This window comes from Suncus etruscus, chromosome 5 (assembly GCF_024139225.1).
Source record: "Suncus etruscus isolate mSunEtr1 chromosome 5, mSunEtr1.pri.cur, whole genome shotgun sequence".
In the NCBI taxonomy this organism is placed as follows: Eukaryota; Metazoa; Chordata; class Mammalia; order Eulipotyphla; family Soricidae; genus Suncus; species Suncus etruscus.
Genome location: NC_064852.1, coordinates 112,991,956 through 113,009,957, shown reverse-complemented (window position 1 = coordinate 113,009,957; position 18,002 = coordinate 112,991,956). Strand labels below are relative to the sequence as shown.

General features: G+C 41.6%; 1 non-coding gene across 1 annotated transcript; it reads right to left on the bottom strand.

The window, feature by feature from the left end:
* Nucleotides 1-3,283: 3,283 nt before the first annotated feature.
* LOC126010351 (U2 spliceosomal RNA) lies at nt 3,284-3,476 on the bottom strand. Its single transcript, XR_007496415.1, has one exon. It is a non-coding gene; the product is annotated as a U2 spliceosomal RNA (small nuclear RNA).
* Nucleotides 3,477-18,002: the final 14,526 nt, after the last annotated feature.

The following is an 18,002-nucleotide window of genomic DNA, read 5'->3' as shown; positions in this document are numbered from 1 at the left end:
TAAGCTGGCCCCCGGGTTGACATACTGAGAATTGGTCAGGCTGTGGGAGGTGCTTGGGAAGCAGAAAAGAGTGGGGAGATATTCAGGGTACCTCCCTGGCTCAAGATTTTCTGGATACCTAGACCCCTGCCTTCAGAATCAGCAGCATCAACATCACAATCTATGCTCAGGCCAGGCAGCATCTTTCTGAGTGGTAGAGTTTAAAAAGTGACGAGGAACATCTGAAGGGAGAAATGTTGATATTGAGGAAAAGAAAAAGAAATTAAAGGGACTGAAGCAATAGCACAGTGGGTAGGGCACTTGCCTTGCACATAGCTGACAGGGCTCCATCCCTGGCACCCCATATGGTCTCCAGATCCCTGCCAGGAGTAATTCCTAAGGGCAGAGCTGAGTATGGCCCATAAAATAAAACAACAATACCATAGTGATCACTTTAAAAGATTTCATGAGCAGAGGGAGATTCTCTTTCTGTGTTTCTAGACATTCTCAGGCTCTGGTATCACTCACTTGGTAGAAGCATTTCAAATTATTATTTTTTTTTTTGAGGGGAAGCTGCTTTTCTGTAAAAAGCAAGATGTCAGTGCAGCATTAATATCCAAGAGACTCTACATGGTTTCCAGAAGTAGATTTCCAGGTTTTAAGTAGCCAGGTTCTGAAGATTGAAACTCACTTGGTCTCCACCTTCCTTCCTGTACATCAACACACAATAAAATGAAAACATCCCATTTCAGCACTCTCTGGAGCGCTCTGATCTCCCACCTGTAAGGATTCATCTAGTGGCTCAATATCAAGACTCCCACGAGAGAGAAAGAGAGGAGAGAGAGAGAGGGAGAGAGAGAGAGAGAGAGAGAGAGAGAGAGAGAGAGAGAGAGAGAGAGAGAGAGAGAGAGAGAGAGAGAGAGAGAGAGAAAGGTCAACGCAGGTCTGGAAATGCCAGTTCCTGAATCAGTGCCAAACTGCACTATCTGGACGCAGAGTCAGGGCCAGTACCAGTGGCCTTTGGAGATGGACAACCAGCAGGTAGAAATGATGATGTGGGGGTAGAGAGGTCATGTGTGGAAGTGTGTATGTGTAGATTCAAAGCATGTTATTACCAGTATGGAGAATGGAAGGTGAAAATGCTTTCTGGAGTGTTGAGTAGGAGGAGAATAGAAAGGAGAAGGGGCCAAGTGGAAGAAGAGGCATGACCCCAAATCACTCTATATCTGCTCTCTGGTTCATAAAAATCAGGGCAAGAGCAAAAGCAAGGTCACCCCTTGGGAGAAGAAAGCCTCAGGGCTGTGAAAAGCTAAAACCACACCTTTCAAACCCATCACAATTTTATTTTTTGCACCACGCAGTTATTTCCTACTTATTTCAAAGGAATGTCTCAAACTTACAGCCTGGCCCAAATGAGAACACAAATAAAAGTCTAGGGACCAACCAGACCTGGAAGCAACCTTTGGAAATGCTTAACGATCCTGAAATATTTTAAGCCTTCTGCTTTCTTTTCTTTTTTTTTTTTTCAGTTGCTCTCATTGTCCCCAACCCTCTAACCCCCCAACTCCTGAGTTCCAATTTAGACATATTTTGGCTGGCAATAGAATACTCTCTGACAGACACAGGTCAAGAAGTTATAGCAGTATTGAATGTATAATATATCCACCCCACCCAAATTTTGTCCTTTTTTTTCATTGAAAATTGACTATTGGGGCCAGAGAGATAGCACAGTGGTAGGGTGTTTGCACACAGCGAACCCAGGATGGACAGTGATTCGAATCCCAATGGTCCCCTAAGCCTGCCAGGAGCGATTTCTGAGCACAGAATCAAGAGTAACCCCCAAGCACCACTGGGTGTGACCCAAAAACCAAAAAGGATAAAAAGAAAATCGACTACTATTGCCCAACATGATGACGCTGCTGGTTTGACTTCAACTGTGCTGAGTTCTGGACTTGGAGGGGTTTCATTTCTTAAACTACAATTTACTTACAGCCCTTTAGATAACAGACTGTAAGGCTGGTTTCTGTCCTCTGCCATCTCTCCTAAACCCGAGACCTTTTTATGTTTGCACTTTGCGAATCTCAGGTCCTGCTCACCAAAAAGTACATCTCCCCGTGTTATATGTTGCCTTTTCAAGGAGCTTAAAAAAAAAAAACCTCAAGAATTTCAAGAATAAAATGATAAGGTACTGGAGGAGAGAAGGGGTCTGTGGGGGAGAGGGGGAATGTCACTTTTTTGGAAGGATTACAAATGCACCTCTTTAGGGTTTTGCCTAGTTTAACCAAATGTCCAGAGAGTACTGGCCCTCGCCAAATCAGAATGCTGGTTCTGGAAGAAGGTCAAAGCACACCCGGACAGCCAGAAGCACTGGAGGAGGATAAGACATTCATTCTGTGTCTTAGCACAGACACAATGCCCATGTTTTTGCCATATTGCTACCTTGTGAACATAAAAATCTCTACATGCAGGCTCTGGAGAAGGTGATCAAATCATGGGTCTGTGGTGTTCAGATAGCCAGTGAAACAACTGTCAATCTTCAGGTGTTACCCTGTTAGGAAGGTACTATTAAAGCAGGCACAGGAAGAGAGTCTAGCTGGTTTCTGGCTTAAAATAGAAAACACTTCCAGGTTTGCCAGAAAGATAGACAACCCCCCTAGAAACTAAGCTAATGCACCTGATAGAAGCCCCCATCGAACCCAGTGACAATGAAGAGCAGGTCACACTTTAGCTTCGTAAATTCCTGTGTACCAACCCTCCAATCATAACACAAATCTTTGCAGTATTTAAGAGAATTGGTTGCTTAAAGTATTTACCAGTCTGGTCTGTATTCAGAAGCAGAAAATAGTTCCTGGTTTATTTATGCCTTAGAAAAATTCAATATGGTGTCTCCTAGCTACGGTCCTTATGAACAGAGTGTTACAATGAGTTGCAAACCCACTAACATACACCCACTAGGCTGCCCATTTAAGCACTGGGTGAGTTGGGCCTTGACATAATGTGTGGCTTTGAGAATTCAGTTATTGTCAGAGAGCCACAGAAGCAGATTACTAAGAAGTGTTAGATGGACAAAATGGAGCCCTTTGCAGTAGAAAGAAACACCATAATTCACCAACCAATTGTGCCAGTTAGACTGTAGGGATGTGTCTCCATTTCTCATATTGCACAGCCACAATATCAAATCAGTAGCAGAAAGGCCAGTTCAAAGCAAGATTCTGCTATATCCTGATTTAATGGTGAACCAAAGTTGGGAACCCAGATCACAGTGAATTTTGTTTCTAGGTCCATGTTAGGTCTCTATATATTTTTGTCATAAGCAAAATAGAGTGAAGATTTCATACTTAAAGACTAACTTTACCCCATGTAAGAAATTTCATCCTGTCTCACCAAGGAAAGTTAAGACTTCATTGTAGTTTTATTTTCAACATCAACCAAGTGAATTACTACACTGATAAGAACAGATACTACACTTGATCTTAGCCAAAAGGCCGAGAAGCGATTCCAAGTGAATTACAAGATTATTCGTGATTCCTTTCAAAGGTTTATGAACTTCATCTGTACCTGTCTTCTGCAAGGAAATTTGAGGAGCTGTCCTGCTTAAGATTAATCCTCCAAAGCAGGTTTATTCTGGTTGCCTGTCACTACTGCCTTCATTTCCTTTGGGAAAACATCTTAGCATTTTCAGAGAGGTAAAGTGACCTGAGAGATCATGAAACTAAGCATGTGTATCTGTACAATTTCCATTGACATGCAACTCAGTGATACACAATGAATGAACTTCAAGTCAGTGCTAACGTGGTTAACACCCAACTACTCTCTGAGTAACACAAAGCCCAGATTTAGTGCAGTGAAGTAGGAGGAAGTTGAAATCCAAAACAGCCATGGTAATATCTCTTTGCACTCCCAGTTCAGTATTGTCTCAGGTAGAAAAAAAAAGAGAGAGAGAGAGACCACAATGAAGCCAGAAAAAGTTTCTCTCAGCTCTACTTGCAAAGTCACCTTGCTGATAAAAAGGAGAATAAGAGTTAGATGTAGAAAATAAGCTGAGGATCTCAGAATACAGCCATGACTTCTAAGTGAAATTCTTCTTCCCTTATGTCTTTAAAGTGAACTAGACTCACACACAGCCTGCCTTTTCAAAATGGGCTTAAGTGGGGGAAAATTCAGTCCAGAGTTAATTCTAAGATTTTTCTATGACCATATTGTTCCATCCTGCTCAGTAAAACATGCAAAACATAACCTTCTATTTCTACCATCACTTTGTCTAGTTTTCCTGGGCTTTTATGATTTTTATGATATCAAGTTTGTTTCTAAGTTCACAATAAATTATGGGGAAATCATATTTTGGTATGGGGCTGGAGCATGAATTCCAGATGGACTTTTTCAGTTGATCCTGTTTGTACCACAAAAAAATTTTTGGATGCTCTTTCATATAAAAGTTTCTTGTTCTATTTTGAATTCAAATAAAGCTTTATTTCATCAGGAAGTCTTTTGAGTCTTTGTTTTCACCCATCAGCCATGAGTTTGAATCTTTTCTTGTTGAAGGAATAATTGAGCCTGGTCCATCTCACCTGAAAGCAATGAGTCCAGGCAAATGTTATGAGTAATGAGTCTTTTTACATTCTGGGCTACCCAAGAAGTAATAACTTAGGTGGAGAGGAACAAGTTTGCTTGAAAAGACTTGAATACAACAGCTCTTGGAAGGCAGGAGAAGGAATCAGGAAAGACTGAGATAGACCATGTGTTAATTTAGACCTCAGCTTATTCCACTAGGAGGCTGGAGCCTTCAGTTGAGGCAAAGGTCTAAAACTCCAAGTGGCTTTGTTTGCGGATCTGGGCTGCCCAGAAAGAAAGACAAGGTTAAGGGCTAGCAGTTTGCTTCAAGAGACACCTTTGACTGCACAGCTGGGGCATATATGGAAGGTGTTGTAGGTGATTGGGAATTTTTTCTTTTCCAACATCTATGATAGTTGCTAGCACTGCTCACTCCTGTCTCCTACCTCTGTCTCCAATTAACTAGTCCAGAAAATATGCTTCACCTTAACCCTGTCCCTGTGTCCCCCCAAACTCTATATTGGTTATTCTCAAACCTCCCACCCTCCATTATGAGTTCACCCACAATCAAAATTTTATCTTGGGATAAATTTGCTTACAACTCCCAGTTACATGATTTTCCTAGACTTGGGAGTTTCTGTTCTCCTTGAACTTCACACAGGCCCTTTCAGTTCAACACACCCACTTTCTCAAACAAGATCTGCTTTTGTGATTCTATCCTGGCCGATTGAATCTTAACAATCATCCTTGACTTTCCACTCATAACTAACCCCCTCCCCTTGTCCTAACCTAGCCCCATGTGCAGAGATAGAGGTCAGTGGTACTTTCAGACATACCAGGCATCCTGATATCTGCCTTGCCTGCCTCGGCTCAGCCTCATTTCTCCCACCCAGTCTTTTTAGGGGCTTTTCTCACCATCTTCTTCCTCTTTGTTTTCTTTCAACCCATCTCTACATGATGCAGCTTCCAACACCCCAACCTGCATTGGTAAAGTTTTATTGGAAGAAATATATAATCTTTGATTTAGTTGTTGCCTTGAACTCTTTCATTCCACCATATCAACTTCCACAATGCTCTAGAGGGCAGGCAGAATTTTTGAGAAATGGATATGTCTCCATCCCTTTCCTGGAGACTGCCAAGTCCTGTTGAAAAACATTGGCTTTGAAGACAGCCAGACGAGACTGTAAAACAAGGGTCAACTTCAATTAGCTGCCTGACATTCATGAGGATACCTCACTAGTATGAATTCTACCATATGTGAGAGAAATAACTATCCTACAGGATTATTTGAGAATCTAATCATGTAGAAGTTCTAAAGCCTTCTAGCACCAATTAATAATAGTGAAACGTCCAATCTCTTCACAGCTTAAAATTCAGTGTTGTGTTGGGATCTGGAGTATGCCAGGTTGGTATCGCTGAACACATAGATATGAATAAACTCTACAAATCAAACCAGAACCTTTGTTTTTCCACTCAGGGAAGTCAGGTATGAAGAATCTACCAACAGATAACATGGTTGCCTAGCAGTAAAGAAATACTCAGCTTTACCTCCTTCGTATGGACACATGAATGCACACATGGATGCATACATACATATCCACATATGCATGGATATTGTCTGTGCATATTCATTCCTGACATCTTTCTATGCTTGTGCCCCCAAGTCAGCTCCTGTAACTTTTGAAATTCTACAGGTCTTATTGCTCTGGGTTTATATCTTGTACTGCTAATATTTCAAACAAGTCTTGATCTGAATCTAATGTGTCTCACACAGCCCCTTACCATGAGATATAAAATAAGCACAACTGTCACTATTCCAAATGCCCCTTCTCTGCCTTGCTTTATCCTGTGAATCCTCACACACCCCTCAAGCCACAGATTCAATGATTGTATCTCTGTGAAGACTCCCTGACAGCCATTCCTCCTTTTTGGGATTGGACTGACAACACAGGCCTGCTTTTCTAGACTTTCTCACAGCAATGTTCAATATGTGACTCAGAAAATGTCCCTCAGACACTCCACCCCCACATGCTTCTATGGAATCACCGAGTCAAGGAGGCATTTCATCTCACTGTAAGTTCCTGTCTCTAGCTTCCTGGAACTTAAGATACAGTGTGATTCTCATTCACTGTGTTGGCAGGGACCACAGAGGAGGAAATATGATTCTCTTCAATGAGTTTTTGATCAGTTTTGGTCCCTTCTCTCTAAGCAGTGACCCAGATCTGTAAATTTGTTCTGAGATTTCTTTGTTATTGGAATGGGTTCTTACTGCTAACTCAGCAATTAGGCATGATTCCCACTAGAGCTCTAGGGGACAATATGAGGTGCCAGGGATAGAACCAGGTAGGGCACTTACAAGGCAAGGATCTTTGCTCACTGTTTTATCTCTCCCATCTCTGTTCTGAAATTTCTGAAATTTCTCAATTTTGTTTTTCTGGCAAATATCAAACTCTCTACAGTCAATCCCTTTAGTTCAAACTAGCAAGAAGGGCCTCTGTTAGCTGCAACTAAACCCACTCTGACTTCTTCCTCCTGCCAAGGCAGCATGGGTAATTTCATTCTCTGTGTTACCAAGATACTTTCTGCAGATCCTCAGTAAAACTTTTATTGCCTCTATTACAATGATTAGTTTCCATGCCTAGGTGACCTTCTAAGGAATATCATATTTGTAACACATTGCCTGGCTCTGACTGCAGGCTCAAGAAATATTTGTTGAATTCATTTGAATAAAGGAATGAGGTGTGAGGATTCTTTTTCTGAATTGCTTCACCACTGATATGCCACCTCGAAGTTCAAGCCATAAATCTCCAGGTCCTGTTGTGAAAGATCACCTGGTAATACTCCTGAGGTGAAAGGTGTTAGCTCACGTGGGCAGGCCAGCTTCTAATTTAAACCATGAAGCTGGCTCAGAAATTGTAAATGCAATGGGTAATGCATTATTTAGAGAGTAAAGAAAGACTTAAGTAAAGAGAAAATGTATTGCAACCCATGAAGATGGAAATACTTTTAGTGACGGATGATTACTATTATTATTGGATAATTCCTTAAATTTTAGAGGAGTGCTTTGCAATCACTTGCATTACATGTTCTTTTCAACATCTGAAGGTGGTGAGTTGGATGGTTCCCTGATTTTTCCATAAGAAAACCGAGCCCTGCACACAATGGTATTAAAATAAAGGTTTGATGAATGCTATTCAGACATATTCAGAGAATCTAGGGGTTGTAATATCCTGACAGGTAAAATTTCTTTTTCAGTGGCCATGTTTATTCTCACCGATTATTGTTTACTGTACACGGTTTATGTCTCATGATCATAGTTATTTTTGCTTCTCCTATTTTCAAAGAACAACAAGTTCTTATATTTTTGAGGCATGAAGAAGCCAATAAGATATTTCAGGGATAATAGTGCTTTGAATTTCTAGACATCTTCATTTGTTTGATGCTGTCATCCCTAAAGGACCACCCAATTTAACAGAATGGACAGCTAACAACAAGGGCTTTCTAAACCTTCTGCCATTATTAGGGCTTCATTGGAGATACAATAATTTTTACAAAAGTGCTTGCTACTGTACTTTTTTTCTTTCTTTCCATTTTTAAACTTCTCTTTTTCTTTTTCTTTCTATTTTTCAATAACTTTGCTTTAATTTATATGGAAAATATATTATGTGTGCATTATGTGATGCTTTTCTTTAAATAAAATTTTAAAAAGCTACTTCAGGATCACCAGGGGAAGAGAATATTAAACTTTCTGACACACCGTTCTGACTGCTGAGTGACCCTCTGCTTTAAAGTGTGGTATGATACTTCAGCTCACATTATAAGATCCTTCATGGTCCTGAGCCATATTACAGCAGATGAGGCAATTGCCTTGCACATGGTCAACCCAGGTTCAATTTCTGGCATCTCATATGACCCCTCAAATTCCCCCATAAGTAATTCCTGAGCACAGAAGCAGAAATAAATCCTGACTATTGCCAAAAAATAAAATAAAATAATGGGGGGTCCTTATTAACAAGGTCATTTGCATAAAGCCAACGCCTTCCTCACCACTGGTCACTCAGAGGTCAGGGTCATGGTTAAGTTGACCCCTTTCCTCTGAAAGAGGAGGAAAGATGCTTCCACTGTCCATGAGGAATGTTGAACTATACTTTTTTTTTTTTCTTTCAACTTGAAACTTTACTTAGCTGGTGGCAACTAACCTTCCCCACAGAAATCTAAATGCCTAAGTTTGTTTCCTGATAATAAAGGTGTGACACCCTAAGAAAAGTTCAACTACAGTTTAGCCACCTTTGACCTTGTAGTTTTGCTTACTAGTCAACCTAGGGGAAAAAAAGAGCAAAACTAAAATTGTGTCCCATTGTAGTCTTTCATTTAGATTTTATTTCATTTAGTATTTCATTTAGTCTTTCATGTAGATTTCAGACGTTCTGGAACTCTCTAGATGATTCTAGACATAGATCGACCATGAATTCTGCTCTCTGGGAGGTGAGAGCCTTCCAGCAGGAGATAAGAAACAAGTTTATGAAGAGTCAAAACTTTAAGCTAAGTCAGTAAGTGGGTGAGTGTGGTGTGAGCCACCAGAGAAGCTGCCTTCAGACTTTGGGTGTAGACTAGATTAGAAGATGTGCAGAAGACATGTGATCATGTGATCTGAATTAAATTAAGGATTGGGAGAGAGTCCACAGCTTTCCAGATACAAAGCAGAACTAGGTGTCCACACAGATGCACATTGAAGCCCTTAAATACCTATAATTTGAGAGCCTGTGAGTGGATAGTTTGTGTAATGGGGTTGTAGGTTAGCGATAATCATCACTAATATCGCACAGAGCTTAGTAAGAACCAGGTACTGGCCTACACATGTTTCATCATCTCATCCCATTGAGTCCTCAAACAGTAATGGAAACCAGGCCATAAGTGAGCTGAAATAATTGGCCCTGAGAATTTCTGCCCTAAGAAAAATAACTTTCTAATGGACTCCAAGGGTTTGTTATTTGTGAGCAGAACTACATATCTGAGTTCTTTAACTGGTCTAGATGAATGCACACTGCAAGTAGAACTGGAAAAAAAAATTCATGAATTCTTTCAGGGGCTGGGTGGGAAGCTGGGTATTGGGACCATACTGTGGCAGCATTCAGGGAAATGTTCCCAAATTGACTGATGTCCTTCCCAATGGTACTCAGGGATTATTTGGTACCTGGGACTAAACCCATGTACAGAATTTGCTCTCTCTTGACTCTCAAATCCTCATCTCTTACCAGCAAGTGGACAGTGAGTATTTATTAAGTAACAGAAGCTATACTAGCTACTTGACCTGCAATTATCTCTCCTCACCTCCACATTGGAATAGTGGTACATTCTGCCTATTTTGCAGATGAGAAGCGTCAGGAAGGCACTTGCTGTGGCTAGTAACATCTGAGCAGAGCAGGTAGAACGAGCTAGGCTGGGAAATCACAGCTCAGCAGCCACAGCCCAGCTCCTTGCTCCTGCAATGAAGAGTGAATATTCTAAGAAAACCTCAAGTCATTTTCCCTTCACTCTTCTGAGCTTACCCTGCGATGACTATTTCAAGTGTGCAATGCAGAAGAAAATCCAGAAGATTTCAATGCAGATTTTGACATTTTTGACTGGAGAAACAGGGCAACGTGGGGATGGTTCCACTATATATTCAATCATAATCTATATAGACAGCAATGTAAGGTATTTAGGTAAATAAGTTGTCCTTGGGGTTGAAGCCAGGCAGATAGATGAAACTGTGATGGCTTAATACCCCACCCCCAACTTAATAGTTAAAGGTAGAGGCAGACCAGACCTGAGCTGGAAAAAGGCTGCCAGGAAAATTATAAAGAGCAGTAAAGTACAGAGCCATAATTTCAACAGGTTATCTTGCTTCTCTGCCTAATTGTTTTCCAAGGTGGCTCAGCTCCCAACCATTGTGCATTCTTATCACCTGGGAACCTTGTGTGCTCCTGGGGAGATTTTGCAGCCAACAGCCAAGTCAGTCCTGCAGTCATGGCTCTATTTGTGCTGCAGACACTGTCGACTGGATTTAAGAGCATTGCCTCAGCCCACCCCACAAGGCGCTGCAGAGAGCAAGGGTGTCGCTCTGATTTATGGAGACTTCGGCTCCGGCCCAGCCCTATGTGTTATTAGAGCAGCTCTGAGTCCTATTAAACACCCCCCCCCCCCGCCCCTCACTCAAAGCTCCCACAGTTCCACCACCTGGGACTCAGAATCCTTTTGATAAGCACCTTTCCAGGTGATAGGCGTCTGGGTACTGGCTTACCCTCAACCCTCAAGCCATCAGCTTGGGAGATGATGGGAGGGAGTAAAAGGAGGTGAGATCCAGCCACTGCCATGCTCTCAGGGCAGCCCTTCAATGTCACTTTTTTCTCCCAGTGTGACTGACTGTGGCCTGGGATGCGGTATCTTCATGCCCCACACAGACACCTGACAGACTGGAGAGCAATCTCAGAGCCTTGGTGCCCACTTATGTCACCTCCTGCTCTCTGAAAAGTGCTCCACAATAGAACTTTGGGCTAGATCCAATGGGTAACGTGCTGGGAAACTGCCCTGGCTATAGGCGAGGCTCATGTGCTTGAAACCAGGCTCTCAAAGGTCTAAGCATCGCCTCCTCTCTGAAGCCCAGAGCTCACATGACCTGTGCCCCTCAGTGGGGCTGTCCAGGCTTCAAGGTAGCTCTGAGGACGGGGGGTGGGTTGGAGTGGGGGAGAGTTCAACACCTCCCCTCTGGACTCTCTCTCTCCGTCTCTCTTCCTCTCTTTCTCTTCATCTCTCCTGCTCTTTCCCTTTCTTCCCCCCCCTCTTTCTCTTTTTCTTCCTCCTCTCTCTCCTCTCACTCTCCCCTCTCTCCTCTCTCTCTCTCCTCTTCAGTCTGATAAAACAGCAGGGTTTACCTGCGTTTCTGCACAAGACAGCCAAGAAGACGCCCCTCGAACACAATCCCCAGGGCCCAAATCCAGTAAGGCCTCCACCCAATAAGGTGGAGCCAGAAGAGCACTGACGCTCCATTCACTCCGAGGCCCTAGCATGTTCTAACCCACAAACTCCAGCACAGCACATAGTAAAAGTCAATATTCAAGTGTTGCAATGGGGGAAACAATGCTGGACAACATCATGCATAGAGAATGAAGATGATCTTAAAAGTACCAACCCCCCTGTTTGTGAGGCCAGGCTGGGAAAATCCACGAAACTACGCCTGCCCAGTGGGGCCCGACTGTGAAAAACTGTGAGTGCTGCCTGTGTGTGTCTGTCTACTGTCCCCTTGCGTGAACCTCTTGGGAGTGGGCCGAAAAGAGGCTCCAGAAAACTCGCTCTCCCATAGGCCAATTCCAGGGCAGGACTCCATAACATTAAAACCGGCTAGGCTTTGCAGAAGCCGGGTCCCCTGTTTGTGACGCCATGCTGGGAAAATCCACAAAACTACACCTGCCCAGTGGGGCCCGACTGTGAAAAACTGTGAGTGCTGCCTGTGTGTGTCTGTCTACTGTCCTCTTACGTGAACCTCTTGGGAGTGGGCCAAAAAGAGGCTCCAGCAGAGCACTTTGGCTCTGCTTCGCTAAGTGGCCATGCGTTCTTTCTAAAAAAAAGAACACCATCGCAACAAGAAGAAAAAAATTACACTAAGAACTGTGCTGGATCACAGAAGCAAGCATTTCTCTCTGGACTGTCTTCTCTGCTGCATGCTTGGGCCTAAGATTTGATCCTGTGTGAGGCTTCATCCACAGAGGACTCCCCTCCCTTAGAGGCAAGTCGGCCCATCCAGAAAGGATGGAGCCAGAGGAGTGTGCTGCCTGCATCATATAGCCAATGAATACCACCACAACACGTAGAAAAACCCACAATACAAGTGTGACAAAGGGGAAACAACGCAGGCCAGCACCAGACATAGAGAATGAAGATGACAATTCTGATGACCAGATAATGACCAACCAACTAATCAACCTCTCAGATAAGGACTTTAGACTAGCAATATGGAAGATCCTCAATGAACTCAAAGAAACCATGAATCGAGTTGAACAGAACACTAATAAGAACCAAGAAAACATGAAGACAGAAATCACAAAACTCCAAACTGAAATAAGATGTCAACTAACAGGCCTGAAAAAGTCAGTAAACGAAGTGAATGATAAAATGGATAAGCTCTGGGACAGGGTATCAGAAACTGAGAATAGACTTGGTGCTGTGGAAGATGAGATACATAACAATTCCATACAGCAGGAGAGATTGGACAAAAAACTTAAAGCAAGTGAGCAGACAATGAAAAAATTAGTCAAAGAATTGGAACAGATGAAAATAGAAGTCTATGATAAGATCAACAGAAACAACTTAAGAATCATTGAAATCCCACAGACCCAGGAAGAAAATTTCCAGGAAGAATCAACGGTCAAGAACATCATTAAAGAGAAACTTCCAGAGCTAAAGAATATATGTGATCAAATCCTGCATGCTCTAAGAGTACCAACCAAAAGAGACCCCAGAAAAACCACCCCAAGACACATCCTAGTCACAATGACAAATCCCACAGATAGAGACAGAATTCTGAAAACAGCAAGATCAAAAGGGGAAATTACATTCAAGGGAGCATCCTTGAGATTTACAGCAGACCTGTCACCAGAAACACTCAATGCCAGAAAACAGTGATGGGATATTGTGACAAGACTGAATGAAATGAATGCTTCACCTAGAATACTGTACCCAGCAAAACTCACTTTCTGGTTTGATGGAAGAATACATGGTTTCACAGACAAAAAACAGCTCAGAAACTTTACAGACTCAAAACCAGTCTTAAGAGAAAAACTGAAAGACCTAATTTAAGAGAAGACTAACCAAAGGACACACCAAATTTCGATATAAAGATGGCATTAAATCCCAGGACAATTCTTTCTCTCAACGTCAATGGACTAAATGCACCAGTTAAGAGACACAGAGTGGCTAAATGGATCAAAAAACTCAATCCAACCTTCTTCTGCCTACAAGAAACGCACCTGAATAGTCAGAACAAACATAGACTCAAAATAAAAGGCTGGAGAAAAATTATCCAAGCAAACAACACCCATAAAAAAGCTGGAGTGGCCATACTAATATCAGATAATGCAAACTTTATACTCAGGAAGGTTGTAAGGGACAAAGATGGACAAGTAGAGCAGGAAGAAATAACTCTCCTAAACATATATGCACCGAATGAGGGGCCAGCAAAATATTTAATACAACTGTTGACAAATCTGAAAAATAATATCAATAACAACACAATAATTGTGGGGGACCTCAACATGGCTTTGTCAACACTGGATAGGTCAACCAGACTGAAACCCAACAAGAATATACTAGACCTGAGGAGAGAAATGGAAGAAAGAGGCCTAGTGGATATATATAGGACACTCCATCCCCAGAAACCTGGATACACATTCTTCTCCAATGTACATGGGACATTCTCCAGGATAGACTACATGCTGGCACATAAAACATATCTCTATAATATCAAGAGAATAGAAATTTTGCAGACAACCTTCGCTGACCACAAGGCTCTGAAATTATTTGTGAATTCCAAAGGGACTCAGAAGAAAAACTTTAACACCTGGAAGTTAAACAGCCTCATACTGAATAACCAGTGGGTCTGAGATGAAATCAAGGAGGAAATCAAAAGGTTCCTGGAAACAAATGACAATAAAGACACAAACTATCAGAACTTATGGGACACAGCAAAAGCAGTACTGAGAGGAAAATTTATAGCTTTGCAAGCACACATCAGGAAGGAAGAAGGAGCTTACCTGAGTAGCTTAATGACACAGCTAATAGAACTAGAAAGTGCTCAACAAAAGGACCCAAAAATAGGGAGACAGAGGAAATAACAAAGCTGAGAGCAGAAATCAACGAAGTGGAAACCCGAAAAACAATCCGAAAGATCAACGAAAGCAGAAGTTGGTTCTTTGAAAAAATAAACAAGATTGATAGACAACTGGCAAACCTAACAAAGAAAGAGAGAGATAAACTTGATAATTTGTATTAGGAATGAAAAAGGAGAGATCACTACTGATATGACAGAGATTCAAAGGGTAATCAGAAACTACTTTGAGAAACTCTACGCCACTAAAAATGAGAACCTGGAAGAAATGAATAAATTCTTGGACTCTTATAATCTTCCACGGTTGAAGGAAGAGGTTGTAGCATATCTAAACACCCCCATCACCATTGATGAAATTAAAACGGTAATCAAATGTCTGCCCAAAAACAAAAGCCAGATGGATTCACTAATGAATTCTTTCAAACTTTCCAAGAGGAACTACTACCAATCCTGGCAAGACTCTTTCATGAAATTGAACAAACGGAAACACTTCCAAATAGCTTTTATGAAGCCAACATCACCTTGATACCTAAACCAGACAGAGATGCTACCAATATCGCTGACGAATGCAGATGCAAAGATCCTCAACAAAATCCTGCCAAATAGGATTCAATGCCTCATTAAGAAGATCATCCACTATGATCAAGTAGGTTTCATCCCAGGAATGCAAGGATGGTTTAACACCCGTAATTCTGTCAACATAATACACAACATCAACAACAAGAAAAATAAAGACCACATGATCATATCAATAGATGCAGAGAAAGCATTTGATAAGGTCCAACACCCATTCTTGATCAAAACTCTCAGCAAGATGGGAATGGAAGGAACCTTTCTCAATATAGTTAAGGCCATCTACCACAAGCCAGTGGCAAATATTATCCTCAATGGAGAAAAAACTAAAAGCCTTCCCTCTAAATTCTGGCACAAGACAACGCTGTCCTCTCTCACCACTCCAATTCAACATAGCACTGGAAGTACTTGCTATAGCGATTAGGCAAGAAAAAGATATCAAGGAAATCCAGATAGGAAAGGAAGAAGTCAAGCTCTCACTGTTTGCACATGACATGATACTCTACTTAGAAAACCCTAAAGACTCTACCAAAAAGCTTCTAAAAACAATAGACTCATATAGCAAGGTGGCAGGCTACAAAATTAACACACAAAGATCAATGGCCTTTCTATACACCAAGAGTAATAAGGAAGAAATGGACATTAAAAAAACAACCCCATTCACAATAGTGCCACACAAACTCAAATATCTTGGAATCAACTTGACTCAAAATGTGAAGGACCTATACAAAGAAAACTATAAAACTCTGCTCCAAGAAATAAGAGAGTACACATGGAAATGGAAACACATACCCTGCTCATGGATTGGCAGGATTAACATCATCAAAATGGCAATACTCCCCAAGGCATTATACAGATTTAATGTGATCCCTCTAAAGGTACCCATGATATTGTTCAAAGAAGTGAATCAGGCACTTTTGAAATTCAGTTGGAACAATAAACACCCTAGAATAGCTAAAGCAATTATTAAGAAAAAGAATATGAGAGGAATTACTTTCCCCAACTTTAAACTTTACTACAAAGCAATAGTTATCAAAAGAGCATGGTATTGGAATAAGGACAGGCCCTCAGATCAGTGGAATAGGCTTGAATACTCAGAAAATGTTCCCCAGACATACAATCACCTAATTTTTGATAAAGGAGCAGGAAATCCTAAATGGAGCAGGGAAAGCCTCTTCAACAAGTGGTGTTGGCACAACTGGATAGCCACTTGCAAAAAATTGAACTTAGACCCCCAGCAAACATCATGTATAAAGGTAAAATCCAAATGGATTAAAGACCTTGATATCAGACCCAAAACCATAAGATATATAGAACAACACATAGGCAAAACACTCCAGGACATTGAGACTACAGGCATCTTCAAGGAGGAAACTGCACTCTCCAAGCAAGTGAAAGCAGAGATTAACAGATAGGAATATATTAAGCTGAGAAGCTCCTGCACCTCAAAGGAAATAGTGCCCAGGATACAAGAGCCACCCACTGAGTGGGAGAAACTATTCACCCAATACCCATCAGATAAGGGGCTAATCTCCAAAATATACAAGGCACTGACAGAACTTTACAAGAAAAAAAAATCTAATCCCATCAAAAAATGGGGAAAAGAAATGAACAGGCACTTTGACAAAGAAGAAATACAAATGGCCAAAAGACACATGAAAAAATGCTCCACATCACTAATCATCAGGGAGATGCAAATCAAAAAGACAATGAGATACCACCTCACACCACAGAGAATGAGAATAAACAGTGTTGGCGGGGATGTGGAGAGAAAGGAACTCTTATCCACTGCTGGTGGTAATGCCGTCTAGTTCAACCTTTATGGAAAGCGATATGGCGATTCCTCCAAAAACTGGAAATAGTGCTCCCATACGATCCAGCTATACCACTCCTAGGAATATACCCTAGGAACACAAAAATACAATACAAAAACCCCTTCCTTACACCTATATTCATTGCAGCACTATTTACCATAGCAAAACTCTGGAAACAACCAAGATTCCCTTCAACAGACGAATGGCTAAAGAAACTGTGGTACATATACACAATGGAATATTATGCAGTTGTCAGGAGAGATGAAGTCATGAAATTTTCTTATACATGGATGTACACGGAATCTATTATGCTGAGTGAAATAAGTCAGAGAGAGAGAGAAAAACGCAGAATGGTCTCACTTATCTATGGGTTTTAAGAAAAATGAAAGACATTCTTGCAATAATAATTTTCAGACACAAAAGAGAAAAGAGCTGGTAGTTCCAGCTCACCTCAGGAAGTTCACCACAAAGAGTGATGAGTTTAGTTAGAGAAATAACTACATTTTGAACTGTCCTAATAATGAGAATGTTTGAGGGAAATGGAGAGCCTGTTTAGAGTACAGGTGGGGGTCGGGTGGGGAGGAGGGAAACTTGGGACATTGGTGATAGGAATGTTGCACTGGTGATGGGTGGTGTTCTTTACATGACTAAAACCCAAACACAATCATGTATGTAATCAAGGTGTTTAAATAAAATTTAAAAAAAAGTACCAACCACTTAGCCTCTCATATAAGGAGTTTACAGTATTAATATAGAGGATGCTCAAAGAACTCAAAGCAGTCATAGATCAAGCTGAACAGACCATAATTAGAGAACTCGAAACTGAAATAAGAGGTCTGAAAAACTAGGTAGATGAAATGAAAACCTCAATGAAAATTTTCTCCAATGCCCCAGAAAATCCCACAGCCAGGATTACTGCTCCTCTTGTACTGGCATGGCTGCGAGTCTGGACAGACAGCTGGCCAAAGGCCTCCAGGACTGACCAGTTAGTCCTGGAGACCGAGAGCCCCCCACACCAAGCTGGCTTTCAAGGCCAGGTCTGGCATCTGAGCTCTGGGGGGGATGGGGAAGAGGCAAATTACTCCCCTATGATTTTTCTTTTTTTTTTTTTTTTTTTGGTTTTTGGGCCACACCCGTTTGACGCTCAGGGGTTACTCCTGGCTATGTGCTCAGAAATCGCCCCTGGCTTGGGGGGACCATATGGGACGCCGGGGGATCGAACC